The sequence below is a fragment of the Sus scrofa genome, chromosome 7, assembly GCF_054392235.1.
Source record: "Sus scrofa isolate SSC_HxYL_T2T_F1_AM1 chromosome 7, Sscrofa_HxYL_maternal_Yorkshire_Landrace_v2.0, whole genome shotgun sequence".
Lineage (NCBI taxonomy): Eukaryota > Metazoa > Chordata > Mammalia > Artiodactyla > Suidae > Sus > Sus scrofa.
The window spans coordinates 130251879-130277730 of record NC_139389.1 but is presented as its reverse complement, the minus strand read 5'-3'; positions in this window follow the sequence as shown (position 1 = coordinate 130277730).

Sequence of the window (25852 nt, the reverse complement as noted above, 5' to 3'; positions counted from 1 at the left end):
AATGAATCCATGAGCAAACCAATACATGTGGCTTCAGCATCTTTATAGCTAACATGGAGAGAATAAGCTTCAATCCCCTGCAAACTTAAAGTAATAAACGTTAAACAACTTTAAGCAACATGCAAAATTTAAAGTATATATATATGTGTGTGTGTGTGTATATGTGTATGTGTGTATGTGTGTGTGTGTGATGGTTAGGCTGGTCTTGGACCTTAGCTATCTAATAATTTTCTAAATATTCTTTTACCATGTTCAGTAGATTATCATCTCTCTCCTACCCATTCTCTTTTCAATTATTAAATATTTCTGATGGAATAGAGGAAGATAAGTAATAACTGATAAACACAGAAGGCGCTGAAGTATTAGTGGAAAATTACTTTTCAGGTTTTCATAAAACGTAACAGTTAGCAAAAGTTATTATCTTCTCCCTAACCCCTCAAAAGATAGAATCTCAAGATTCAAAAAATGTTATTCTTATTTTTAACACTTATCAATGTAATCTATGTATATAATTTAATGAGTCAAATAGTGTATAATCCCTGACCCAAATCCTGCCTATTTCCAAATCCTCAGAGCCAACCCCTTGCACCTCATTTACGTGTTTATTTCTCCATATATTTTTATTTTTTAAAACATCATATCATCCTGCTTTTTCTTTATTTTCCCCTTTTAAGTATTCTTTATTGGTTTCCTTCTATGGAAAACATCATGCTGAAGGATTGAGGACTTCTCTGTAGTGACGGGGAGCCCCTGGGAAGTTGATCAGGGGTTCAATAAAGCATCCTAAGGATAGGCCAGCTCTGTGCCATGCAGAGGGTCATAAAGTGTAACAGGCCATGGGGAGGGTCTCCGTTTCCAACTGGCAAGGGCCCAAATCTGTTGGAAGATGGAGCAAAGGCATCACAGAGAGGAGATATGATAGGGGGTCTTCCTCATGACAGCAAGTCAGGCACGAACCTGAAAACGAAAGAAGCAAAGCCATCCGTGGGAGACGCTTAAACTTCTCTATGTCTACACTGCACTGTTCCTTTCTCCACCTTCTTAATAAACTAATTGACACTGACTTCTGAGTCCATAAGAGAGCAACCACTGTGGTGCCAGATGCAGTAGACAGCTTCGGCTATGTGGCAAAGACTCGGTCCTACCCAGATGGTCATGGATAGAGCCCCTCCATTTGTTTGTATTTATATCCCCTCAGTTGTCTTTGTTTTAATAACAAAGAGGTAAAATATCCACCATAAATGTTTGTGGACTTGTTTTAAGGGACCAAGGGTTCTGCTGACAGATACGTTTTGCTGAAATTCCAGAATTTTGTCCCCTGCCTTCTCCTGTCCTACAGCAGCAAAGCAGAAACGTCCACAGGGTGATGGACACTCTACGCAAAGGTGCCCTTGAGGATGAGGAGATGTAAGAGGCAGAAAGGAGGACAAGGAGAAAGCCAGAGAAGAGAAACGGCTCACAGTCAACACATCTTTTTCTCATGCCCCGTTTCATATGTATAACCCACCCGCGAGGGTTATACATATGAAATGCAAGTATAACATCTCACAGGGTACAGGAGAAGGAAGAGTCTAAGGAACTTTCTAGAAGACATCTTGGAATAGTGGGAAGGGCAGCAACTTAGAAATCAGTCCAACTCTTTGCTCATCCTCCAACCGTTCCAGTCGCCAAATAAGGCCATGGATGTTAAACAACCTTAGCACTATGTAAGATCTATAAGTATTGTTACGGCTAAGCTGACTTTAGACCTTAGTTATATGGGATCCTGGGCAAAGTACTTCATGTCTCCTTTGAGAGCCCCCATTTCCTCCGATATGAAGTAAGAGGTGATGAGAGCTGCTTCACGGCTTTTGACGGTATCGAATACGCATTGCTTACATGAGCCTGCTTTAACCACGTTTTGTGCATATTAGCTCATGTACAGTAAGTTTGTGAGGCAGTTTCTACAATGACCACTGTCTCCATCTTATAGGGATGGACGTAGTCCCCTTGTGAGGCTGAGTGATTGCCAAAGCTCACGGGACTACTAGGAGGAAGTGCTGGTATTCAGCCCTGGGCAGTGCCACACGTGATCCCGAGGTCAAACCACTAGTGCCTCAAATTTCTAAAACCTGCATGGGGCTGCAGAGTTTACCTAACAGATGCTCTGTAAATACTGGTGTCTTTGAGCAACAGCCTCAGGTTCACACACAAGAAGATGCTAGAAATCTCCAGTAATTACTTCCTGGATTTCTCCCAATGCATCAATATTCTGAAATTCCTTACCCTCCATCTTTCACAATCATCTGAGTGAAACCTAAATCCCAGATAAACGCAGTGATCCAGAGGGTTCACTCAAGACATAAGCGCTGCTGTAGGCCAGCCAGCAAAGCAGAGGGCACTACTGTCCAACTTCAAAAGCAGCCTCACCAGGTGAGCCTGCCAGCCAGACTCACTGTGTTGCTTCAGCCCATCAAGGTCCTGCTTACACAACAAATATTCCAAACTCTTACAGTTCTCTCTGCAACACGCAGAGGAAGACAAAACCTCTTACTGCTCAGAGAAAATTGAAAGAATAGGATGAGAACTTTCTCAACTTCACACGGATGCTGGACCTTCAACTTATCTACATCCTGTGCTATTCTGGTAACTTCAAGGAGATACCCTCTTCCATGGGAGGTCATTTCCATTCCCGCGTTCTAAGACACTGAGGCAGTCTCCTCCGTTCTCAGAAATCTTAACACTTCAATTTTTGTTGTTGTTGTTGTTGTTGTTGCTGCTATTTCTTGGGCCGCTCCTGCGGCATATGGAGGTTCCCAGGCTAGGGGTTGAATCGGAGCTGTAGCCGCCAGCCTACGCCAGAGCCACAGCAACGCGGGATCCGAGCCACGTCTGCAACCTACACCACAGCTCACGGCAACGCCGGATCGTTAACCCACTGAGCAAGGGCAGGAACCGAACCCGCAACCTCATGGTTCCTAGTCGGGTTCGTTAACCACTGGGCCACGACGGGAACTCCCACATTTCAATTATTCTTTGTCTCTCCCCAGGACATTTCACTAGATCCATCACCCTGATACTTGACCATTTAACCAGGATCTTCCCATTTTTAGAAAACAGAAAGACTCTATTGCCTTCAACCACCCTTTAATGAACACTTATCTCACTTCTTCTCATAGACAGCTCATGAAAACAGACCTTTCCCCACCTTCCCTAACCATCACGTTTCCCTCATAATCATCTGCCATCTGCTCACGTCTATCCTTCACATGGGTTCTCCCTCAGGCCATGGGGTATTCAGCTCTCTTCATGATCTTTCCCAGACTTCCAGGACACAGGACTTCCAGGTTTCCCCTTCCATAGATGGGTTTCTTCTTCTCTGCAACTACTGTCCTTGCATGCTGGAGTTCCTTCATCTGGGACCCGGTATTTTTATTCTGTATTTCCCCCTGAACCAAATAAACTAAGTCTCTAGCTCCAGTTTGTCATTTCTAAGCTGACGACTCCAAACCCGATGGACAAAGCCAAGCTTCTTCTGCATTGTAGACCATATACCCAGCCACTTACTCATTACTCTGAATGATGAAAGTTCTATTAAACTCAAAATGTTTGAAACAAGATTCTTGACCTTTGTCCCTCCCTTGTCTTAATAAGTGGCATCATCATCAATAAGTAACACGATGTGGCCTCTTAGGAGTCAAGGGGACCCCTCCGAGAGACCCATGGTCCTGGTCAAGCCATGGCCAGCATAAGGAAATTTTACTCTCTGAAGATCTTCTCTTTTTTCTTCTACGGATGTCTACTACCACCACGTTAGTTTAAGGTGCCATCACCTCCCACCCAGACACTTCAGTGATCTCTGATTCTGAACCCAATCCAGGCCCCTTTCAAACCATCACTGAAGCTCCTATGATCTTACCAAGAAGACAAATCTGATTTCGTGTCTCCCAGTAAATTTCCGTAGCTCTAGAAAGAGTGACCAAAGTCTTCAAAGCCATCCCCAGTCCAGGCCCAGTCTGGAGCAGACTGTCTCCCCACCTCACTCGACAGCCTCCCTTGCCCCATCGTCTGTACTCTACCCACCCTACTTGCTCCTTTTGTCCACTGCTATGAAATAAACTCTTCCACACTTAGAAGAGCCAACTGAAATCATTTTATTAAATCAGGAATTCCATGGGTGGAAATGCAGGAAGAGCCCAGTGGGGATTTCCGAGACCAGGGGTTGGGGTTCAGAACTAGGACTGGAAGATCCTCTTCCAAGTTGGTATCTTCATCAGGAGCCTGGGGCCTGGGCTGAGGCGGCTGGGGACAGGCTGCCTGAGACACGGCTTTGCATGGCCCGGTCTCCGGAGCCCTAAAGCATCACCTCTACTTGGTTCTCTTCCTCTACGCAGTCTCAAAAGTCTACCTATTTTCAAAGGACACAAACCCTACCCCTTGATGAAACCCTACTCCAGCTGACTTGGGGACCATATTCTAAAACTACTGCACTCTTTCCTTCCATTCCCCAAGGGCACCATCAGGCTTGTGGCAGCCTCTCCCCTTTTCTTCGCCGCAGCTGGGTTAACTCTCCCCATTCTACCGATGCTGATTCCATATTGGATCTCTCCAGGCATCTCTCCCTAAGACTCCAAGCCTGATCCCCTTCCACACCTGCTTCTCCTACCATGCCTTTCCTTGCACCACTCCCCACCATGGTGCTTCTAACTTAAAGTTATTGATAGATATCTGGATCTCCCCCACTAGGTAATGAGCTCCCCAAAGACAGAGACCTTCGGGAGTGAGTGAAGAAATGAAAGGAGATGGGGAGAGAGCTGGAACACCATCTCTCCTAGTGTGTAGAGAGCTCTCTGCACGGCACTTTCTTTCTATCTCTTGAAAAGAGGAACATTCTGGCTTATGAGGCAGGAAAGTTCTGCCTGTAGAGAACTGTTTTGGGAGGTCCTCCAGGGGAGATACAGAAGAAGAACTTTTGTGCTCTACTTTCCTAATCATCCTAAATGAATGAACAAAACACTTTACAGCCTTCCCCGGCGGCCTCGGGCCTCTGCACGTGGCAGAACATGCAGGTATGACTGTGGCATTTGCCTGAGACCATTCAGGTGTAGGCAGGAGGGCAGAGGTTGGGAAGCAACAACAAGAAACAGAAGTTGCAGTTACACCTGGATATTCACCTCTTCTGAGCCCTGGGGGCGGCTGGATACTTTCCAGAAAGGGAACACCTGGGTCCCCCACGGCCTGGATGGTTGCCACACACCTTTGCTTCCTGCTGAAATATTGGCCGGAACAGTCAACACTGCGAGAATCACGCAGATCCAGCATCTGAGGTGGGGTACGGCAAGGGCGGGCTGGGGGTGGGTTCGTAACAAGCCTCGCTGCCATCCTGAACCCCGGCTTTACAATGTTTCCTGCTTCTTGGGAAGGTGGCTTTCTTCTCGGAGGCCGCTTTTCATCAAACAGGACTGATGTGAACCCCCCAGGTCTAATAAGGTTGGATGATTTCCTTCATGAAAAGTTAAGACAACAAAGGACCCTGAACCAAAATGTAAGAACATAGGTTTTCTTTTATTTTTATTTTTTCCTGCTCTGACTTCATCATTTACCAAGTCCAAAACCACAATATTGAAAAAGATAGGAAGGGGCTCAGGCTTAGACATGTATATATATTAGTATTATTAATACTGTATTCATTAATTCTGCATATGTTATTGATTCAGTACTAATAAAGCATTAATAAATTAGATATGCATACAGTATTAATTCCCTAGCAAGCCAATCTTGTTTTGTATTCACTTTTTAAAGTAAGTTCCTTCCTTTGCATTTTATTTAGATTAAGTTCAGTACAGAATGCAGCTATATTTATGCAGGGGTTTTTTTTTGTCATTTTTGGGTTTTTTTTTTGTTTGTTTTTTTTTTTTTTTTTGCTTTTTAAGGCCACTCCTGTGGCATATTGAGGTTTCCAGGCTAGGGTTCAAATCAGAGCTGCAGCTGCCAGCCTATGCCGCAGTCACAGAAATGCAGGATCCGAGCTGTGTCTGCAACCTACACCACAGCTCACAGCAGTGCTGGATCCCAGACCCACTGAGCGAGGCCAGGGATCGAACCTACATCCTCATGGATACTAGTTCGATTCATGTCCAGTGCACTACAATGGGAACTCCCTATACAGCTATTAAAATCAAGGTCACAATTGCCAATTATGAAACATAATAGTAACGATGATTCCTTCTGCTTTAGACAAGTTTACGGTCCACTCTGAGGCCTGTGATGTGGGACTAGACATATTCCTCCACACCCCAGGGGACCCAGCAGTGAGGCTCTGAGCACAGACAGGACTTAGGTGTGGTCATCTGCTTCTCATCTCTTTTACTAGAAAGTAACCTCAGGCAATTTAATTAAAGACGTTATTAGGAACTTACGCATCTGGGCTGCTTTTCCTGAAAGAAGAGGTAACCTATTAGTACTTTGAAATGATTTAAACTCACCTTCTTCTTTTTTTTTTTTTTTTTACTTCCATTCATTCATTTTTTTTTTTAAGTTTTCTTAGAGTTGATGGACCTGGTTGTGATTGTGTCTTCTGAGAAACAAAGTGATTCAGTCATACATATACACACATCCACTCTGCTTCAGATTCTTTTCCCACATAGATGAGCCCAAAATATTGGGTAGAGTTCTCTGTGCTAGACAGTAGGTCTCCACTGGCCAGTCATTTCAGATACGTCAGTGAAACACACCTTCTTTTGAAACACACTAGTGGTGGCGAAATGCCACAGCAAATGTTATACCTCCCTTATTTATATACTGTTCCTAGTCCACTCCTCCCCCTCAGCGATTGAGAGCTGGACTTTTATTTGAGAGACACAATCGCTGTCTCTTTAAAGGATGATAAAAAACATTCCCTCCATTTTCTCAATTCCACCTCCAGCCTCAGAGAGAACGCGGAGCTTCGTCCCCCGTCAGTGCACATTCCACGCCACGTAAGCATCACAGATGTTGATAGAAATGGCCGTGGGGTGTGCTAAGGACCCATTTCATATGTCAGGAGAGCTGGGCCTCTGCAAGATGAGATGACAAAGGAAGGCCGCGATGTCTATGTGAAACGACCTTAAGAAAACCCCCAGCTCGCCAACAATGACCTTTTTGCCAGCGAGAAACATTAAAATTGCAACCATCTTCATGTTTCCGTTTCAAAAACAATATGTATTTCTCCTCCCCATGTCTCTGCTTTAGCATCCTACATGTCTTAAATAAAGCTATACCCGGGTCTGATTTCTACTCAGCAGCACAGAGCTGATTTATTTCGGTCTGAACACACCCGCGGAATGAAGCTGCTCTTTTTAATTCCTCAAGAGGCCCATTGAAGGTCCATTTTATTGCTATTTTAGCTGAATGTTTTACTACTGTATCTGTATTTAATATTTCCAGTGTGGCCTCATTTTTGGACTCCCTTGCTCTCAAATCCCACTAGGCGTGCTTGTTTTAAGCAAAATATATGACTTATCAATGTGTTAATCAAACTGAACATTCTGAGGTCCTTAAAATGCAGCTATAGAAAAGCGGCCGCATCCGATCACATTTGGAGCGTCACGTGCCAAAGTGCAAACTGACAGATCAGGGGCAGAAACTTCTTTCGTAGCCATGACAGGAGGAAAATTTTGGCTCCAAAGTTGCACTGAGCAACCGGCTTGAAAGTAGACTTACTTTATTCTAGTTTGTGATTTAGTTGTTTGTTTACTTCTCATCTATCCGCTTTCCATTGCTTTGTCTTGCAAATGAAATCCATTTTTTGGATCAGCACTAATTTCATGGAACAGGGAAAGCCTTTTCCCTAAATACTTAAATGCCAGAGTGAAACATATGATTTTCAAGCACTGATTGTCAGAAAGGGAAAATGGCTTTAGAGCCCTCTATGTTCTGTGTTTTCTTCCTTCCTCCCTCCCTTCCTTCCTTTTTTTTTTTTTTTTTTTCCTACAGCTAATGGTGTTTTAAGGTACTTTTAATTATTTTATTTATTTTATTTTATTTTTTAGGGCCACACCCACAGCATATGGAAGTTCCCAGACTAGGGGTCAAACCGGAGCTGCAGCTGCTGGTCTACATCACAGCTACAGAAATGCCAGATCTGAGCCTCATCTTTGACCTACACCGCAGCTCAGGGCAATGCAGGATCCTTAGCCTACTGAGCCAGGCCAGGGATTGAACCTGCCTCCTCATGGATACTAGTGGGATTCATTTCTGCTGAGCCATCATGGGAACTCCCAAGTAATGTTAAACAATATCCCCTGTCCCCAACAGGAACAGGAAATCACTAGAATTAGAATCCTATCCAAACCAAGGCAGTGACTAGAGCTACAGCATGTTCTGGGTTTAAGACAGGGATGGATACAGTTGCAAGCAGCAAGTGATGGGTTGTGCTAGAAAAAGAACATCACTGTTCTTGAGGGGAATCACTTTGTTCTATTCACTTCTTGCCTTTAAGTTAAGCAAGAGTGTCTAAGTTACATATATGTTTCAAAGAAAGAATGGGATAATGTGAGAGAAATAGCTGGTAATGCATGGTGGAAGGTGAACGTTTCAGGATAAGTGTCACAGAGAGACCCAGCCCAAAGGCTAGGTGGGCATGTCACCTCCCCTGTTATGTAACAGAAGATGACAGGAAGGCAGCATGCGACAAGATAGAGCAGGTGCCCAGGACCTGGGGTACTTGGGAATCCATTGCCATTTTGTTGTCCCTGGAGGGGGATGTTGGTTCTTTTTCCAGATTAAGTTAGAAAAAAAAAAAAAAATCCCAGGGCAGAACTCTGACTGGTTTAGCTTCTTCCATGTGATCAGTTTGTAATAAAATAGACTCTCTGGGGAACCTCAGTAGAACAATATGATCTGAAAGAGTGTTTCTTGGAAGGATAGCCTTTTTTTTTAATTTTTTTTTTTTTTTTTTTTTTTTTTTTGCCTTTTAGGGCCACAAGGGTGTGGCATATGGAAATTCCCAGGCTAAGGGTTGAATCAGAACTGCAGCTACCAGTCTACACCACAGCCGAAGCAACACCAGATCTGGGGCCATGTCTTCGACCTATGCCACATTTTGCAGCAACCCTGGATCCTCGACCCACTGAGTGAGGCCAGGGTTCGAACTCATCCTCATGAATATAGATTCCTAACCCGCTGAGCCACAACGGGAACTCCTCAGAAGGACAGTCTTATTCTGAAGTGAGGAAGCTTGAAGCTTTACTGGAGGCATTTGGGCAGGAAACAGGATGCTTAAATATATGTGGTACGGAAAATGAATTGTAGTGGGTATTTATTATTTTGTCAATTCAGAGTAAGACTGAGTTTTACAATGTGTCTGAGTGTAAAGTTCTTTTGTTTAATCATGTTGATATACACTTCTCTTTATTTTCTATATTCTTTATTTCTGTAATCTATAATTTTTTCAATATATTTTTTCTTAATTTCCTTGCCTCTCTTTCAAACATTCTGGATATTCTGATTTACACTTGCCATTCCCAAATAATCAGTTCATTTGAGTCCTATTCAATGGTTAACACATCTGTGGGATTTTGCAATTCAATAGTTTTATTTATAAATTGACTACTATTTTTTTCAATTCTGAATAGACAGATTTGACTGACTTTTGTCCTTTCCTAATTTTATTTTCTTAAATATTTTACAGATACTTCTTTTATATTGCATGCACAACTGTATATCTGTGTGTACCAGACTGGCATATGATCTTCAGAGAGGATTTTTATTTACTTTTCCTTTCTTCTTTTATTTTATATTTTTATTTTTATTTCTTTATATATATATTTTTTTTTCTACTGCACAGAATGGTGACTCAGTTACAAACATACATGTATACATTCCTTTTTCTCACATTACGTGTTCCATCATAAGTGACTAGACAGAGTTCCCAGTGCTACACAGCAGGATCTCATTGCTAGTCCATCCCGAAGGCAACATTCTGCATCTATTTACCCCAAGCTCCCCATCCCTGCACTTTCTCCCCTTCCTCCTTGGCAACCACAAGCCTCTTCTCCAAGTCCATGATTTTCTTTTCTGTGGAAAGGTTCCTTTGTGCCATATATTAGATTCCAGATATAAGTGATATCATATGGTATTTGTCTTTCTCTTTCTGACTTACTTCACTCGGGATGAGAGTCTCTAGTTCCATCCATGTTGCTGCAAATGGCATTACATCGTTCTTTTTTATGGCCAAGTAGTGTTCCATTGTGTATATACACCACATCTTCCTGATCCAATCATCTGTCAATGGACATTTGGGTTGATTCCATGTCTTGGCTATTGTGAATAGTGCTGCAATGAACATGTGGATGCATGTTGTCTTTTTTGAGCTGAGTTTTGGCTGGATACATGCCCACAAGTGGGATTCCTGGGTCATATTATTTACTTTTTCTGAAGGTCAAAGGATGTTACATTCTGTTACTATGTTTGGCTCCTTGTAAGTTTCTGGTTGGGAAGCAGAGATCTCATGTTGAGCTTCTCCATTGTACTAGAGTCTAGACAGTTTCTTCAACATAGATTGCTCATTGCTCAACTTCCACATTCTAGTTTCAGTTCAGTCATCTTTTTGCATGCTTTTTTTTTTTTTTTTTTTTTTTTTTGTCTTTTCTGGGGCCTCACCCATGGCATATGGAGGTTCCCAGGCTAGGGGGTCTAATTGGAGCTGTAGCCACTATCCTATGCTAGAGCCACAGCAACGGCAGATCCAAGCCGAGTCTGCGACCTACACCACAGCTCACAGCAATGCCAGATCCTTAACCCACTGAGCAAGGCCAGGGATTGAACCCGCAATCTCATAGTTCCCAGTTGGATTCATTAACCACTGAGCCACAATGGGAAATCTGCTTATTTGTTTTTAATTCTTGGAGATTTCTCTTATATTCTATCAAGCCCAGAAAAAAATTAAATTTTATTTTTATTAATTAATTAATTATTAATTTTATGTTTATGCTTGTGTTGTTATTTTCTAGTTAACCCCAGATCTGGTGGTATTTCAACCAAGGTATTCATCTAATTGCCTAAACTTCCATACTATCAGAAGCACATTTGCTGGAATTATGTTTGGAGGATATTGTCTGCTCAATCATTCAGTGTCCCTAGCCTTCCAAATAATGATAATAATAAATAGTAATAATAACAGTTGTATACTGAGAATTTACAAGGCGCCAGAGACCACACTAACTATAAATAATGCCTTTAGTTAGTGAGGAAGCTATATTACTGAGTAAAAGTGAATGGAATTTAATTGTCATAAACCTAGTTCATGGAGGAGCTGAGATTGGAAGGAAGCTGGCATAATATTCTCTACACTCAATACTGAGCTGTGATATATCTCAATTTCAACATATGAAAGTATATAAAACTCTTTGTGAAAAAAAATACTTTTAGAATTGATAGCTAGAAAATATATTGATTTATCCCAAGAGGCTGTTCTTACTCCTTTTGCTAGGTTGCATGGCCAGTGCACCTCCACTTCACCAGAACACCAGAAAGCCCTGGAACAAATTGGTCAGTCTAGATTGGAATCATTATTCATATTTCCCCCTAATCATACCATTCTAGCTGCATGTGCATTACTGTATATTCGCTGTATTATTTTTTATGGCAACCATTTTTAAAAATGGACAAATCATTAAAGAAATGAAAATTAGACATTGTAGATTCATGGTTGCTTTATAGAAAGAACTTACGTTGCTCACATCTTATTTTCAGAACACATACAAGATTCTAGCAGGTCAAATGTCCACATCCTATACTATTTTAGCTTTATAATCAGAGAGGAAATCCTCTTTTAGTACATAGGCGACAACAGCAAAAACTTAATGACAGCACATTCCATCTGGTTTACATTAGAAACCTTATAACGCATTTCTCTCTCAATTGTTCTTCCCTCAAAACCATCATTTCTGCATCTGTTGGGTTCTATACCTTTAGAACTGAAAAGCAGGAATGCTGAGGCTGTGTCTCACCAATGCCATGGGGCTGCCTGGTGTACACATTAGGGTTCTCCAGAGACATAGAACCAATGCATTACAGGGAACTGACTCACATTTGACTCTGGAATCCAAGCCCTGTAAGCTGGAGACCCAGGGAAGCTGATGGGATAGTTCCGAGAACCAGAGGGCCAGTGGTTGGCCCAGTTGAGGGCAAAGTCCCAGTCCTAGTTGAGGCAAAAGAAGACTGGTGTCGTCTTCTCAAACAATTGAGCAGAGAAGGCAATTTCCCCTTCCTTCATCTTCTCGTCCTTACCCCAGCGGTCCAGTGATTGGGATGGTGTCCACCTGTGTTGCCCACCTGCATCGGGAAGGCGGTCTACTTTAATCAGTCTACCAACTCAAATGCTAACCTCTTCTGGAAGCATCCTCACAAACAGGACCAAAAATAACATTTAACCAGGGAACCCCATGTTCCTATTAACTTGATACACAAAACACAACCAGCAAGTAGGAGTGGAAGGAAAAGCCACCTCACTGATCCAGAACTTCTCTCTCCCTTGAGCCTCCTATATTATATGATATGGTCATTGCTTCTTTCCCAACACCCCAGGAGGAAGGAAGGAAGGAGGGAGATAAAAGGGCCCTTTCTTCTGCTTTCTTGATATTGCTTCTCTCTACACTTCTATTCCATTTAGAGAAAACATCCAGTGCCATTCTTCTTGAAATGTAATACTTCCTAACAATCATTCTACTTTCCCCCAGGGCTCCAAAGGCTGCTGAGAGGGTCTAGGTACTGACCTGAGTGGCCTTGCAACCCATTGAGTTTTCCCTCATCTTCAAATGTCAAATAATCATAACAAGGGTATCTTAATTTGCCTCCCCAGCAATCTGTATATCCTCCATTAAAACAGGCACCTTGCCCATGAAAGAGCTCTCTATTTCTCTGCAAGGTTTGTCCCAGTCAAACAAATTAATATCTCTTCCCCATAAAATATTAAAATAGACATAATGTTTTTAACACAACATGTGAATTCCTACAATTTTAATTAAAATTGATTAGCCTTTTAGGATTTCTTTTCTTTCTCAGACGTAAATGTTGAAATTCTCAAAATTCAGGTAAAACTTTGGATAATTCAAACTAAAGAAGGTCAGCTTTCTCTTGGGAAGCTGGAATCTCGAGCTGGAAGGATATTATCTTCCCCGGTGGGCTAGTAGTTAGGATTTGGCGTTCTCCAGCTGGAAGGATATTATACAGGATTAGGCTGTTTGACACTTGTCTTTTACGTCTGAGAAAACTCTGAACCAGAGATACCAAGACAACTTCTCAAGAGCACACAGGTAATTTTGACAAGAGTAGTCAAAGGTTAATTGTTTTGTGCTTAAGTTTTCCGACTAATTAGCCAGTTGACATAGCCACAGTAGATTATGAACACGAGAAGGTCAGTGGTAATGTCTTTATAATTTTCATTCTATATTGACTATTTCAATAATATACCCAGACCCTCAAAACAGGATTCCCATATATCCAAAGATGACAGCATTTTAGGACACTCAGAAACCTCGTAGCAGAATAGAAAGTGGTATTTCAAAAATAATGAAAGCTTATTTATCTGCTAGGGATTCGGCTAAGTGCTTTTCATTACATTAACTCACTGAATCTCCGTAAGAACTTGGTGAGACAGGCACAGCTACTATTTTACAAATGAGGAAACTGAGGCTTAGAAAGATTAAATAAATCGCTTAGAATTACCCAAACTGTAAGGGGCAGAACAAAGTATCAGATTGTTATTTCTCTATCTCCAAAGCCCCAGTTTCTAATTGGGCTTGGTTCTACCTCTCAGGAGATAATAAGCCATACTAGGACCACACTGGTTCACATGGGACAAGCCACCCTGGCACTCAAGAGGCATCTAGGATGGAGCAGTCCAGTACAGACTGGCTCAGATGGGAGGATGTCCAGCCTAGCAGGTGGGGAAGCAGAAAAGTGAGGGTCCTGCTGGGGTTGGGGGCAGCTGATGCTGAAAGACCATGACTTAGTAACAGTCATCATTTTGGTTCATAGGATCGGCTGAATGTGGGAGTGGACATGAAGAGTGTGAAAGATACATAGTATGGCAGACGGGTCCCAGACTCTTTTGCTTCCTGAGCTGTCACATGACAAGGCTCACAACTGTGGTGAGTGACACAGCAATCTGAGTGCCTGAGTGTTGGGAAGAAGGTGGTGGCATAGCAGATGAGGGCTGACATCTGAGCAGTCATGAGAGTGAATTGGGTAGACAGTTGGGGAGGCAGGCAGTATAGGGCAGTGGGAGATCCGTGGGCTAAGAGTGCATCGCTCCAGAATTCCCCCATTTCTCTTCATGCACTCCCTGTGTGATTTTTGCTAAGCTCTTAACCTCTCTGAGCATCGGTACTTCATCTCCAAAATGGAAATAACTTCCTGGAGGTGTTTCAAGAAGTAAATAACATAATATAAAGATACGCCTGGCACAGTGTACATCAAACAGTAGGTTCTTTGGTATTGTCTTATTTTATTTTTTGCAGCTTTATTCAGACAAAATTGACATATAACATGGTGTAAATTTATGATGAACACTCTCTTGATTTGATATACTTACATACTGCAAAGGATTACCACTGTAACATTAGCTGGTGACTCTATCACATTTCATTATTGCTCTTCCCTTTTTGCTGTGAGAACACTTAAGATCTACTCTTAGCAATGTTCAAGTCTGTGTGCCGTATTACTAGCTATAGTCACCATGTCGTATTTTGTGTCTTCCTCTGGAACTTACAGCTGGAAGTTTATACTCTTTGACTGTCGCTTAATGTCCCTCACCCCCTAGTGACCACCATTCTACTCCATTTCTATGAGCTTGACATTTTTGTTTTTCACATAGAAGTGGTATTAGACAGTATTTGTCTTTTTCTGTCTGACTAATGTCATTTAACATAATGGGGAAAAAGCTGCACAGCAAAAGAAATAATAAAATTAAAGGATGACTATGGGCGTTCCTGTCGTGGCTCAGTGGAAATCAATGTGTCTGGGATCCATGAGGATGCAGGTTGGATCCCTGGCCTTGCTCATTGGGTTAAGGATCCGGCATTGCCATGAGCTGTGCTATAGGTCGCAGACATGGCTCGGATCTGGTATTGCTATGGCTGTGGCGTAGGCCAGTGGCTATAGCTCCAATTCGACCCCTGGCCTGGGAACCACCATATGCTGCTGGTACAGCCATAAAAAGACAAAAAAAAATGACCTATGGAATGGGAGAAAATATGTACAAATGATGTACCTGATAAGAGGTTAACCTTCAAAACATATAAAGAGATATTCCACTGAATAGTATTAAAAAAAACTGGTTAAAAATGGGCAGACATATTTGCAAAGAAGACATGCAGACAGCCAATGGGTACATGAAAGTGTGCTCAACATCACTAAGCATCAGGGAAATACAAATCAGAAGCACAATCATGACTATCCCCTTGCACCTGTTAGAACTGTTATAATAAAAGAAACAAGAAAAAAGTGTTGTGGAGAATACGGAGAAAGGAAACTCTTGTGCACAGTTGGTAGGGATGCACATTGGTGCAGCCACTATGGAGAAGAGTACAGAGATACCTCAGAAAACTAAAAATGGAATTACTTTATAAACCAGCAATTCCACTCCTGGGTATATATTGAGAGGAAATGAATTCAGTATCTCACAGAGATTACTGCATTCCCATGTTTATTGCAGCATTATTTACAATAGCCAAGGAGACAACTTGGCTGTCCTTCCATGGTTGAATGGGTCAAGAAAATGTGATATAGATAGATAGATAAGTAGATAGATGATAGATGATAGATAGATAGATAGATAGATAGATAGATAGAGAAAGAAATGGAATATTATTTAACCAGGAGAAAGGGGGAAAATCCTACCATTTGCAACAACATAGATGGACCTTGAGGTGAGTAGGTTCTAACTCTATGAACATATGTTCATCTCCAGGGGATATTCTGTTTCCCTGACCTTTCCAGTTTCTAGACATGGTCCACATTCCTTGGCTCATAGCCTATTCCTCCATCTTCAAAGCCAACAGTGGAACATCTTTGAATATCTCTTTCTGTGTTTTTCTCATCTCTCCTCTGATTCTGACCTTCCTGGCTTTCCTCTTGTAAGGACGCTTGTGATTACATTGCTCTCATCTGCATGTTGCAGGATAATCTCAACATCCTTCATTTCATCATTTCTGCAAAGTCCTTTATTCCATGTAAGGTGACTTATCCACAGTTTAAGGGGATTAGGACATAAGCATTTTGGATGTGGGCATTGTTCTATTGAGTACACCCTGTAAGGACTGAATGACTCCTGAGATTCACGTGGAGCCAAGTCTTAAGACGGAACTGGACTGGAATCCAGGTCAGAGAGAGGTGACGGGGGAAGGATGACCTGTCGTCCTGCTGGGTAGACAACCAGAACAGCTCTTACATTCTACAACTTAGAAAACGAGACCAGTAGGTACAGCGTTTCTTCCAAGGGTACAGGGAATGAGTTTGGGGTGACTCTCTTCATATTTAACATAAACTCGATAAAGCAGCAAATGCCCTTACTGCTTATTCATGAGCAAAGGTCACCCATGGTTCCTGCATAAAATTCTCCTGATTCCTTCTTTTTTTCCAGGGCCTCAAGGCTCAATTGCACATTACCCTGTGTCTGTGTTTATTTGTGTTTAATCTTAGCACTTGTCATTTTCTGAAATGAACTGGTTTTTATTTGTTTGCTTTCTAAATTGCCTGCATCCTTTCAAACATTGCCTGGTTCAGCAGCTATATATTGGATGCATGGATGGAAGAATGGATGGATGGATGGATGGATGGATGGATGGATGGATGGATGGATGGATGGATAGATGGATGGGTGCAAGGATAAATAGGTAAATGGATAGATAGATGAATGGATTCCTGGTTACATGTCTAATATGGTGCTAACTAAGCATTTCACACACTTTAACATGTCTCTGAAGAGATAATAAATTATTATCCCCACATTATAAATGAGGAACGGAGACTTTGAGAGACTATAGGGTGTGACCAAGTTCACAAGCAAGGGCGGTGATCTACTCTAGAACCAGGAAGAATTTTACCCCCTGCAAAGTGCTAGGCGGATCCTAGATTCAGAGACAGCTTCTACAAGGCAATGAGTATGTGCAGTTACTTTCTGAGAGGGAATAATCTTGAATCTTCAATTCTCCTGTCTGTTTCTTCACAGGCTTTTAATTTCAGTGTAATCCAATTTAGCTGCACAGAGCAGCTCCTGGGAAATCGGTTTGTAAATATAGACGGGCCCTGTAGCCCAGAGCTCACCCACTTGCCGCCCCTGATCACCTAGGGGCCAACAGGGAACCAAGGTTTGTATGGATGGATGCCAGAGGAGGTCAAGGGTGTGATCTATGCCTAGCTGGAACTGAGTCTGAGATCGACTTGTAGGAAAAAAGGAAGAAAAAACACTCCAAATGTGAATTCACTATCAATGCTGACACACAATCTCCCCTTACACCAAACTCTAGGTTTACACTTAAAAGTAGCTCTTGAATCTCATTGAATCACCCTGAAGGAATTTATGCAATAGAAGTTACTGATTCCATTTAATAAAAAGAAAACTGAGGTTCAGGAAATCAAAGTTATATGTTTGTGTCATATAGTCAAGAAGTGCTGTTCTGATTTGAACCCTGATTTCTCTTGGCACCATGTACCTGCTGACCCTGCATCATGGGCTGAGTCAAGGCCCCCATGAAGATATATCTATGACCTAGTACCTAGAATCATTCATAGTATCTCGTATGGCACAAGATATGATAAGCTTAGGCTATAGAGAGAAGGAGGTTATCCTTGATTATCAGGTGAAGCCTAAATGCTATCACACACATCCTTATAAGAGAGAAGCAGAGGGACCTATAAGACAAACGAGGAGAAAACCTGTGACCACAGAGATGGAGCTAGAAGTGATGCAGCCACAAGCTAAGGAATGCCGGGAGCCTCCAGAAGCTGGAGAGGCCAGGAATTGATGTATTCCTGGGACTTTTGGAGGTAGCACAGCATAGCCAACACCTTGATTTCAGACTTCTAGCCTCAAGAGCTGTGTGAAGATAAATTTTGATTGTTTAAAGCCTCCCAGTTTAAGGTGACTTGTTACAGCAGCCGTAAGAAACTAATACACCCCAAGATGCCTCTGACTTTATCTAATCTGGTTCACTTAGAATAAACCTGGGATTTTTAAATTTAATAAATGGTATATTTCAACAAAGAAACTTACAAAGAGGCACAGTTACTAAACATTAAAACACACTTTCAAATATATAAAATAGATATATACGTTCATATTTCCAAGGCCTATGCTTTTCCTTAAAGTGAATTGCCAGTAACCAGAGATTTCTGATTTGTTAGCATAGTGTGTTCTTTCAGAAAAGACAAATAATTTCTGTAGACGTCATCCTCAATCCTGGCTTGTCCCCATTTCAGGCACCTGTCCTACAAGTTATTTGGGTTCAGAGTCACTTTATAGTGAGGAGGTGTTACCTCCCAGGGAACTTTTGGATCTTTTATGGAGAAACACTTCCCAAAGGACCCCCAAAGAAAGGCTACAGATACTCATCTCCCTAAACTGAAACACAAGGACGGGCTTACGCTCCAAGTAGAGAGCACGTGACCAGTTCTATCTGCTCAGAATTTAATGCACCATCAAATTTAATATGAGGAGGAGTCAGAGAATAGGTGGAAGCTCTGCAAGAAAATTAGGCAGCTGCAGACATGGGAGTTAGAACTCCCTTGAAGTTCTGCTCAGGGGAAATACCTAAACACATAAAACTGAAATCCAACCTCCAGCTTCCTTTATTCTACTCATTTAAAACAGGGGAGAGATAATGCAATTCACCCAAAGAATTGAAGATCCTGCCTCCTGGTGGACTGGATAAAATCCCCCCCCCCAATAAATACAACCTAAACCACATTCAAATCCTGGCCAAAAGGAAACTGGAAGAGCTCTTCCAATATTTTCAAAGTGCTAGAAGTCACACGGAACCTAAAGAATGATGGTGACAGTGTTATGAAGGTAAAAGTGGTGATAGTGATAGAATGAAGGTGAGGATGACATCGGTGGTACTGATGATGTAAATATGAGGAAGATGATGTCAGTGAGGTGGAGATGATGAGGATGACATTGGTGGTACTGATGATGTAAATATGAGGAAGATGATGTCAGTGAGGTGGAGATGATGAGGATGACATTGGTGGTACTGATGATGTAAAGATGAGGAAGATGATGTCAGTGAGGTGGAGATGATGAGGATGACATCGGTGGTGCTGATGATGTAAAGATGAGGAAGATGATGCCAGTGACGTGAAGATGATGAGGATGACATCGGTGGTACTGATGATGTAAAGATGAGGAAGATGATGTCAGTGAGGTGAAGATGATGAGGATGACATTGGTGGTGCTGATGATGTAAAGATGAGGAAGATGATGTCAGTGAGGTGGAGATGATGAGGATGACATCGGTGGTGCTGATGATGTAAAGATGAGGAAGATGATGCCAGTGACGTGAAGATGATGAGGATGACATCGGTGGTACTGATGATGTAAAGATGAGGAAGATGATGTCAGTGAGGTGGAGATGATGAGGATGACATCGGTGGTGCTGATGATGTAAAGATGAGGAAGATGATGTCAGTGAGGTGGAGATGATGAGGATGACATTGGTGGTGCTGATGATGTAAAGATGAGGAAGATGATGCCAGTGAGGTGAAGATGATGAGGATGACATCGGTGGTACTGATGATGTAAAGATGAGGAAGATGATGTCAGTGAGGTGAAGATGATGAGGATGACATTGGTGGTACTGATGATGTAAAGATGAGGAAGATGATGTCAGTGAGGTGGAGATGATGAGGATGACATTGGTGGTGCTGATGATGTAAAGATGAGGAAGATGATGCCAGTGACGTGAAGATGATGAGGATGACATTGGTGGTACTGATGATGTAAAGATGAGGAAGATGATGTCAGTGAGGTGGAGATGATGAGGATGACATTGGTGGTGCTGATGATGTAAAGATGAGGAAGATGATGTCAGTGAGGTGGAGATGATGAGGATGACATTGGTGGTACTGATGATGTAAAGATGAGGAAGATGATGTCAGTGAGGTGAAGATGATGAGGATGACATTGGTGGTACTGATGTGTAAAGATGAGGAAGATGATGTCAGTGAGGTGGAGATGATGAGGATGACATTGGTGGTGCTGATGATGTAAAGATGAGGAAGATGATGCCAGTGACGTGAAGATGATGAGGATGACATTGGTGGTACTGATGATGTAAAGATGAGGAAGATGATGTCAGTGAGGTGGAGATGATGAGGATGACATTGGTGGTGCTGATGATGTAAAGATGAGGAAGATGATGTCAGTGAGGTGGAGATGATGAGGATGACATTGGTGGTACTGATGATGTAAAGATGAGGAAGATGATGTCAGTGAGGTGGAGATGATGAGGATGACATTGGTGGTACTGATGTGTAAAGATGAGGAAGATGATGCCAGTGAGGTGAAGATGATGAGGATGACATCGGTGGTGCTGATGATGTAAAGATGATGAGGATTTGTGGTGATGTGAAGGTAATGAAAATGACTTCTACAATCCTACTGTTTTTGATGACAAAATCTTCAGTTCAACTGAGACAAACCTATCCTGAATGATGTTCACGGTTCAAAACTGATGATTTTATGCAACAAGCATTTACCAACGACCAGCAATATTCTAGGTATTATCCTAAGCCTTGCAAAGCAAATTTTTAATAAAATACTGTCTTAAGGCATTCAGAGTCTAGGAGTCAAGACTAGGGAGTAACTGGAATTATACTAGAGTTTAGGAAGGGCTACTACGCCCTGACAGAGGGACAGGACTTAGTAGAGAAGGGCAAAGAACACTTAAGGGAGCCTGAGTGTTGAAGGGAGTCTAGGTGGAGGAGGTACATCTGGCCTCTGCACCAGAAGGCTACGAAGAGCTTCCCTTGCCATAGGGAAGAGCAGGTGAGACATGGAGTGGACGAAGAATATGCCCCAGTCTGTCTGTCCCTGTGGGCAGTAGATGGAGGAATAGGAATGAGGTGTGTGTGTGTGTGTACATGTATGGGGGGATGGGAGAGTGCTGAAAACCTAAAATTATATCAAAGGTTTATATGTTGTAAGTGGAACGAAGAAGTCTGAGTTTTCCCTAAACTTGATTGTTAGGAGTAACAATTGGGATGCTTACGTGAACAATAAATTTAAGAGTGACTGAATTAAGGAATTCTCGTTGTGGCTCAGCAGAAATAAATCTTACTAGCATCCATGAAGACGCAGGTCCCATCCCTGGCCTTGATCACCAGGTTAAGGATCCGGCGTGGCCATGAGCTGTGGTGCAGGTCTCAGACTTGGCTTGGATCCCATGTTGCTGTGGCTGTAGTGTAGGCCGGCAGCTGTAGCTCCGAATCAACCCCTAGCCTGGGAACCACCATATGCCATGGGTGTGGCCCTAAAAAGACAAAAAAAATAAGAGTGAATGAATTAGGAGATAACGAGAGTTCCTTACTTTTACAGCATGCCAGGCCTGGTGCTGAGCCTGATACCTAGATAATCTCCTCTATCCCTCTCAGAACATCCTTAATGAAGGTGATGCTTTTATCATCCCCATTTCATAGGTGAGGACACTGAGGCACAGAGAATCACAGTGACCCAGCCAGATTCAGTTCCAGGCATCAAGTCTAAGCTCCAAAACTCTTCACCATCAGACCCTACTGTTCAAGGATAACTTTCGGAGGCATGCATGTGCAAAGGAAGAGATCTGGTCCTTTAGGGGCCCTGGACATGTAAAAGCATCTGTGTTAGATTGGCTTTGTCTCTGCATCAGAAGGAAAATTCACTTTGGTTGTTCGTTAGCTCTTTCCCAGCCATTGTGTGTTCCTATTATGCCGTCCTCTGGTGTTTAGTCGCACTTGTTTTATAAATGCTGCCTGGGTTCTGGGGCACAAGGTGGCATCTTGGAGCTAGAAAGAGGAGTGTGTCTGGAGGTGGCAGGTAGAGACTGGAAGATGGCACTACTTTTCTTAATTGCAAACTTGGATTCCTCCCTACACCACTGACCTTGCTTCCCCCTTTGCAAAGTGCCTACTTCTAAGGATTAGCATGTGTGAAACTGCTGGTGTCTTCTCCAGAGCAGTGTAGGTATTTGATAAATAATGGTTGTTATCATGTCTATGCAAAACATCTACCTAATGGGGATTTAGTTATTCTCTTTCTCTCGAAGGGACTTTCTTCTTGGAGCCTCCCAACACCCTTGGGCTTTAAGGCATTCAAGTTCCTTTTGGCTGATACACACTTCTCCTCATAAATGAACTACTTCTGAGAAGCCTGGTCTGCATCTCCATCCTGGGCAGCAATTCTAGAAAGTTCTCCTCCATTCTTGGTGCCCAGGGTACTCATTTGGGACAGTGGGGATCTGGGCAGATGAGCACATGTTTTCTGGACTCTACCCACTTGGTCTTCCTGCTGGAAAAGCAGCTCTCTGACCCACCCTGCTGGCCTTACAGCCCCATCATTGAGATGGTTATGCACAAATGTAGCCTCTCAGTGAAGCCTCCCTGAACCTTCTGCCCCTTCCCCAACCTGGCACATTCTACCCCTAGCATGCTTTATCTTTCCCCAAGGGACTATCACCATCTAAAATGTCATATGTTATATTTTGGGAGTTTACCTTCACTAGCGTACTTAATTATATTTTATATGTCTAAGAGGAAATTTGACACCACATTTGCAGCACCTACACCAATGACTTTCATGGAGCAGACACAAAAATACTATTCCTTGGTTGAAGACTCCTTGCTGGCAAGGAAGGAGGCCAACCATGCAGGTGATTTCAAGAACTATCAACTCTGATTGATGGGAAATTGACCTGAGTTATTCCTCTGGCAGATACCTTCAAGAGCTTAAGAATTATCTGCAAGAATATAGACCTGAATATCTCTCCATCACTACAAAGCACTATTTGGTGAGTATCATTTGCCTAGCATCATCCTGTGAGTGTTGTTGAAACTCAGCCTCTGTCCACCGGTGCCGAGTAGAAATGCAGAGACAGTTTTGGGAAAAGGAGAGAAAAAGAGCGTATTCTTTTGCCAGGCAAAGGAGGCCACAGCAGGCTAATAATGCCCTGCAGACTGTGCCCTCTCTTGGGAGAGAATAGGAAGTGGTTTTATAGCTTGGGAGTGGAAATAGGGCCACGGTTAAGGATCCCTGTAGATGCAAGCTTGTATTCTTTCTCACCGTGGGTGATTACTGGCCCCAGGACTGGTTCTTGAAGGTCCTCCTTTCTGGAATGAAGAGTGCCTCATAACATTGTCCATTTGTTGGGGGGTTTTGTTTTGTGGAAGAACTCAAAGATAAGGTTATTATAGCCCTTGGGGAGACACCAGGACCCTGCCCCAAGGCTGCACTATTGTTTCTTGATTGCTCCTCCGTGGACCCTGCATCCCTTCCCTTCCCTAATTAGCAACTGTTCTGACCTGCCCTTTGGAACTCCCAGAAGGTCAGGGAGCTGAAGCTTATTCCCTAAAGACAAGAAATGGGGGGCACTGAAGGCTTGTGCCCAGGAGGCCCACAGGGACCTGCTCAGTTTCATGAGGACTTAGTGTGCACACTCAGGCCACCCAAGATTGCTGTTTGCTTGATCTCTGTTCATCCCCAGCTGGACCAGCCCCTGCCTCCCCTACACCCCACTCGCATGACTGACCCTTCCCCCTTAATCATAGAGCCTCATCAGTAAATGCCTACATACTTGCCCCCTGGCCCAAGCTCGTGATTGTCTTAATGTTTAGATCAGAAGGGCTCCCCTTTGATGGTCTAACAAAGGGAAGATGTCCACCCCATAAAGGCACTTAGCCTGAGGGGCAAGGAAGGCTGGGCCCTTTGCTGGTGGTTCCTGGGAATCAATGACGTAATTCCCCCTATAATTGACAACCTCCGCTCCCGCCCCCTGGGAGTGAAGACTGCTGAGTCCTGCCCACCATCTGGCATCAGCCTCCCACAGTAGGGTGCTGCCCCAGAGCCCTTCGGCTCCAGGCCATTAGGAGCTCCCATCTATTAAACCACTGATGCCTCTGTCCCTGCCTCTGGGCTCTTTCTTCTCTCTTGAGGCTGGGCAAGCACAGGGCTTGCAGGCCTGCGGGGTGCAGCCCAACATAGTGGAGTCATCTCCTAAACCAAAATGGCCCCAAAGGCTGTGTTCACCCCATCGCAACAGCAAGTGTCCAGTGTATGCAGTGTCAAAACCTGATGAGGTGCTTGTAATGAAGAGATTCCCAGGCCTCAGGTGTGGGGTTTCTGATGCCACAGGTCCAAGGAGAGGCACTGGAGTCTATTCTTCACCAACATCCCCAGGGTTCTGATGCATTTAGCCCAGGGACAGCTTTGAGAAACCCAGGCTCCACCCCACCGCTCCTCTTTTGAAACGGCAGAAGAGAGTCCTACTGGGGTCTCCATTCAACACAGGTAGCCGTGTGTGGTTTTCCACGTGTGTGAGAGAGGAGGGAAGGGGGCAGCGTGAACAGTGGAGTTAGAATTGATTAGGCGGATTTTATTATTTTATTCCTCCCCACCCCCCTGGTATTTATAGCTCAAATGCTGCCCCAAAGAGACCCCTTGACTCTAAACTCATAAAATGCCTACTTGGGAGTCAGGCTGTAATTTACTTTTCTAAAGATGCCTCAATTATATCCAAGGAAAAGCCTGGTTACATTTTTAAAACTCAGGAGCAGCAGCTTTTAAATTTATTCAGACTAATGAGCACGTATAAATTTGGCGCATGCTAATTCACGGGAGTCGGTTGTGGCGGTGGGGGAAACACAACAAGGGTGTCACTGCCGGAGAACAAAGTGAGGGGGGGATGTGAGTGACAGTAAAGATGTCTTTCAACATCACTAAAAGGCGGCTGAAGTGACAGGGAAGAGGACAGACACAGAATTCTGCAGCACCAGGAGAATTTGTGTACTATCAAGAAGGAACACTTTGACTTGATACCAACTTAATAAGTGCAGCCGCCAAGAAAAACAGGGGATGGAGGGCAGCTCTGATGGTGAAAGGACATCCTTTCTGCTTCTTTGAGAGGCAGGAGACCTGGACCACAGAGCCCAGAGGATGCAACCCACCATTTAACTAGAACCTTCCATCCCGAGCCCTCTTGCAAATTTCATAGGAATCGGGCACGTGGTGCTAATGTGTTTCCAGAGATCTCCACAATGAACATAGCCTCTTCCAGAGGTTCCACTTTGGATCATCTCGAAGGGAATGAAATCCTAAATGGAACCCCATCAGTGGGACACCTGGATTTGGAGAGAGTGACTCCCTAATCAAATTTGCAGATTCCTGAAGCTGGAAGCTTCCAGCTCAGGGAGAAAGCAGTGGGAGGCAAGACTTTGAAACCTTAATAAGTATGGCTTTGTGACCTGCCATTGTGCCTTCTGGGAGCGGGGGTGTCTGAAAGGAGCACAAAAGCCAAAGCGGCTCAAGTCTCCACACTTTGACTTCTCTCTGCCAGAGGCAGGCCCCTTCTTGCACCTGTGTTCCGTTTATGTGTTTTCATGGAATCCACGGCCACCCTGAGCTGAGTTCACTCATTCTTACTCCTGCAGCCTTTGCTCAATCTTCTTCTGCTCACACAGCCCCTGAGTGGCCCCTATATGAACTTAGTCACCATTTGTTATGGTCTGATTTGTGTTCCTCCAAAATATATAGGTTGAAGCCCTAAACTCCAATATGACTGGATGTGGAGATAAAGCTTAAAAATAATTTAGGGTAAGAGTTCCTGTTTTGGCTCAGAGGGTTAAGAACCTGCCACAGTCTCTT